The following is a 4,567-nucleotide window of genomic DNA, read 5'->3' as shown; positions in this document are numbered from 1 at the left end:
ACAACCCTAAGTGAAAAATGTCCAAATTGTGCCCAATTAGCCAACCCTCTGGTGTCATGTGACTCGTTAGTGTTACAAGGTCTCAGGTGTGAATGGGGAGCAGGTGCATTAAATTTGCTGTTATTGCTCTCATACTCTCTCATACTGGTCACTGGAAGTTCAACATGGCACCTCATGGCAGTTAACGTCCAGGCACCCCCTGGTGGTGGCCACGTGCCCCAGCAAGGCTGAGCTCCTATGCTCCAAACCCATGGCCCAGCTGTCCTGTCCTGAAAAAGCTCTTCCTCTCGGTCCTTCCATTGTTGGCCACAGCCATCCACCACAAGGGAAACAAATGTTATTACTAATTCTGCATACTTATCTCTGATTTAATGCACCTTGAGAGGTGTCTGGGTAAGAGGTGGACAAAATGTTTATTTTTTGTCCAAAAAGAAAACCAATTTTATTGCTAACTAGCAAAATACCCGCGCTTCGCAGCAGAGAAGTAGTGTGTTAAAGAAGTAAAGAAGCAATGAAAAAGAAAAGGAAAAATTTTTAAAATAACGTAACATGATTGTTAATGTAATTGTTTTGTCATTGATATGAGTGTTGTTCTCATATCTATATATATATATATATCCATCCATCCATTGTCTAACCCGCTGAATCCGAATACAGGGTCACGGGGGTCTGCTGGAGCCAATCCCAGCCAACACAGGGCACAAGGCAGGAACCAATCCTGGGCAGGGTGCCAACCCATCGCAGGACACACACAAACACACCCACACACCAAGCACACACTAGGGCCAATTTAGAATTGCCAATCCACCTAACCTGCATGTCTTTGGATTGTGGGAGGAAACCGGAGCGCCCGGAGGAAACCCACGAACACGGGAGAACATGCAAACTCCACGCAGGGAGGACCCGGGAAGCGAACCCAGGTCTCCTAACTGTGAGGCAGCAGCACTACCACTGCGCCACCATGCTGCCGCATATATATATAATGGGCGGCACGGTGGCGCAGTGGTAGGTTAGGTGGATTGGCGATTCTAAATTGGCCTTGGTGAGTGGGTGTGTTTGTGTGTGTCCTGCGGTGGGTTGGCACCCTGCCCAGGATTGGTTCCTGCCTTGTGCCCTGTGTTGGCTGGGATTGGCTCCAGCAGAACCCTGTGTTCGGATTCAGCAGGTTGGAAAATGGATGGATATATATATATATATATATATATATATATATATATATATATATATATATATAGCAAAATTCAGCTTGGCAGCGGAAAAGTAAAAAGAAAAGGAAACATTTTAATAATAACGTAACATGATTGACAATGTAATTGTTTTGTCATTGTCATGAGTGTTGCTGGCATATATATATATATATATATATATATATATATATATATATATATACAGTACATACATGTGTACATATATACACACACACATATACTATGGGGTGCCAAACAGGCAAATGCATTGATTTTGTGAATATATAAAGTCGGCGTCAGAATATATAAAGTCAAAACTTGAATATATAAACTCATTCCCGAATATATAAAGTCAAAACCTGAATATATAAAGTCAGCGTCGGAATTTATAAAGTCATTCCTGATTATATAAAGTCAACATCGGAGTATATAAACTCATTCCTGAATATATAAAGTGAAAGTCAAAATCTATTGATTGAAACGACTCTGAACTGAACTAAGTGAACAAAAACGTATTCAGAAAAATAAATTAAAAAAACACTGTTTGGTTAATGTTTTGAAAATGATGCATGTGCCCTGCCCAGGATTGGTTCCTGCCTTGCGCCCAGTATTAGCTGGGATTGGCTCCAGCAGACCCCCGTGACCCTGTGGTCGGATTCAACGGGTTGGGAAATGGACGGATATTCCAGCGCTGACTTTGTATATTCCGACGCTGACTTTATATATTGAAGTTTTGACTTTATATATTCCAGCGCTTACTTTATATATTCAAGTTTTGACTTTATATATTCAGAAACAAGTTTTGACTTTATATATACCGACGCTGACTTTATATATTCAAGTTTTGACTTTATTTATTCCGATAGTGACTTTATATGATCAAGATTTGACTTTATATATTCGGGAATGACTTTATATAGTTAAATTTATTAATCATTGCATAACTTTTTCTTTACCATAGAAATTTAAAGACTAAATTCAACTTCCATTCCTAACAAAGATATTTCTGGCGACTAAATAGAACCTACTTATACCCAAATTTCAGGTATTGAGCTGTCGCCTGCCTGCCTGAATATGTCACCCTCGTTTCGCTCTTACTTTTTTACCGTTCATTTAATCATGGCTAGTGGCAGAAAAATTATAAAATGGAAGGAGGATTACACTGAGTATGGCGTTACCAAAACAATTATTGATGGCGAATCGATTATTCATAAAGCTTCAATTGGTGATCTGTTTTTCTGTGTTAACCTCATATTTTTTCATACTTTTTCTCAAACCAAGGTGGTGCGAGGGAAAAATGAATCGGGAAGCGCTGATCAATATAATCGGTGTACCAGGAAATCATGCATTGACAGAAGTTCCCCTTTGCTTGGAATGCAAAGTGTGATTAAATGCATTATTTTTTAACGTGTTATGGAGCACATGCATCGAAGCTTCTGAGCTGTGTTTGTGCTAAGAAAAGGAAACATTTTAAAAATAACGTAACACGATTGTCAAAATAACCTTTTGTAAGTAGTGCCTGGAGGATTCAGAGTGTGGAGAAACTCTAGAGACAGCGTGTGTATTAACTTGTGGATTTTTCTGTGAGTATTTGGTGGCAGCGTCACAAACTCACTTCCGTAACACTGCGTTAGCCGCGGAGCTCAGCTCAGAGCGAAATGAGGTAAACGGGAGGGGAGATGATGACGTGACTCCCCCACCCGCCTTAACTGACAATCCCCAACAAACACAGTCTCTCGGAATTTGCATAAGTACACCCCTTCACCTGCAATTTTAACTTAGTTACAAAGTGATCAAAACTCTTGTTTATATCCTGCGTCCTCTCATTAAACTTGTATCCCGCATTAGCCGTGGGCATGAGAAACGCCAGCGGCAGCCTGTCTATGAACTTAATTTAAACTTTAGGTTTACACCTTGCTTTGTTTCCGAAGTAGCACCACTCATGAATATGGTTGTATATGTCACTCGCTCACTTCTTATTGTTTCGCTGCCTTCTCAATTATATAATGCATGTTTTCTTCAGTGCTTTTTGGAGCTCTTCGTGGTTTTCTACGCACTGCGTTGACAGTCAGTTCACGTGATTACGTGAGAGGCGTGATGATGTCACACAAAACTCCGCCCCCACGGCTTTCGAGCTCAACTCCATTACAGTAAATGGAGAAAAATAGCTTCCAGCTATGACCATTATGCATAGAATTTTGAAATGAAACCTGCCCAACTTTTGTAGGTAAGCTGTAAGGAATGAGCCTGCCAAATTTCAGCCTTCTACCTACACGGGAAGTTGGAGAATTAGTGATGAGTCAGTGAGTCAGTCAGTCAGTGAGTCAGTCAGTGAGGGCTTTGCCTTTTATTAGTATAGATACTGTGCACTATTTTGTTTTATGTACATTGTGATGTGCCTGGGTCAGATATGACCAAAATGTTAATTCTTTTATTTCAAAAGTGGAAAAAAAGTATTGCTACTTCCTCAGATTCTGTTCAGTTATAGCATTTTTATTGTTTTTTTTTTAGTTTGCTTTTTGATGTGCCTGTGTCCAGTGTTGCATAAATTACCTGAAATCCACACTTGAGTAAAAGTACAAGTCTCTTACCAGAAAATTAAATTTAGTAAAAGTTAGTTTCCTATTAGTATACAACTTGAGTAAAAGTCTTAAAAGTATTTCATATTTTCTGTACTTAAGTTGTGGTCTATGGCCGGCTTGTCATCCCGGCCAATACCCCCAGGCCGCCAGATGGAGCCCTCCCTGCAGCATGGAGGTGCCCCGAAGACCAGCAGGGAATCCTGGACAATTGAGTTTTCATCCACAGCCCTGCTGGATACCACAGGGGCCACTAGATGGAGCTGCAGGAAGGAGCAAAAATTATCATTTGCCCTACGCCCCGGAAGTACGTCCGAGTCACATGGACAAGGGGAATTACGTGCTTCCGGAGTGAAGAAAAAGAAGAGTTTTGATCTGACCCAGAAGTGCTAAGAAGTCACATGAACTGAGGGTTCAGAAGCACTTCCGGGTCACAGACTTTAAAAGGATTGTGGGAACTCCCAGACAATGAGCTGAGCTGGGTGGAAGGGTGGCAACACATCTGGGAGTGGAGGATTGTATTGATTAGTTATTGTGCATTGTTTAATGAGAATTGTGGAGAGGAGGGTGCTTTGTGCACTGTGCTGTATTAATAAAGTCGATTATTGGACTTTTACCTGGTGTCTGACGTCTTGGACAAGGGTTCAAGGGAGCGATAGCGACCCTTATCTGTCCAAGTATCAAAAGTATTTTTCCGACATTAAATGTACTTAAGTAAATGTTAATTAAAAGGTAAGCAAATTTTGTAGAATTAAGTTTATTCTTCTAAGCATGTTGTAAGAAAACAAAGGAAACAAGATA

This window comes from Polypterus senegalus, chromosome 15 (genome assembly GCF_016835505.1).
Source record: "Polypterus senegalus isolate Bchr_013 chromosome 15, ASM1683550v1, whole genome shotgun sequence".
In the NCBI taxonomy this organism is placed as follows: Eukaryota; Metazoa; Chordata; class Cladistia; order Polypteriformes; family Polypteridae; genus Polypterus; species Polypterus senegalus.
Note: the sequence above shows the minus strand (reverse complement) of the source record.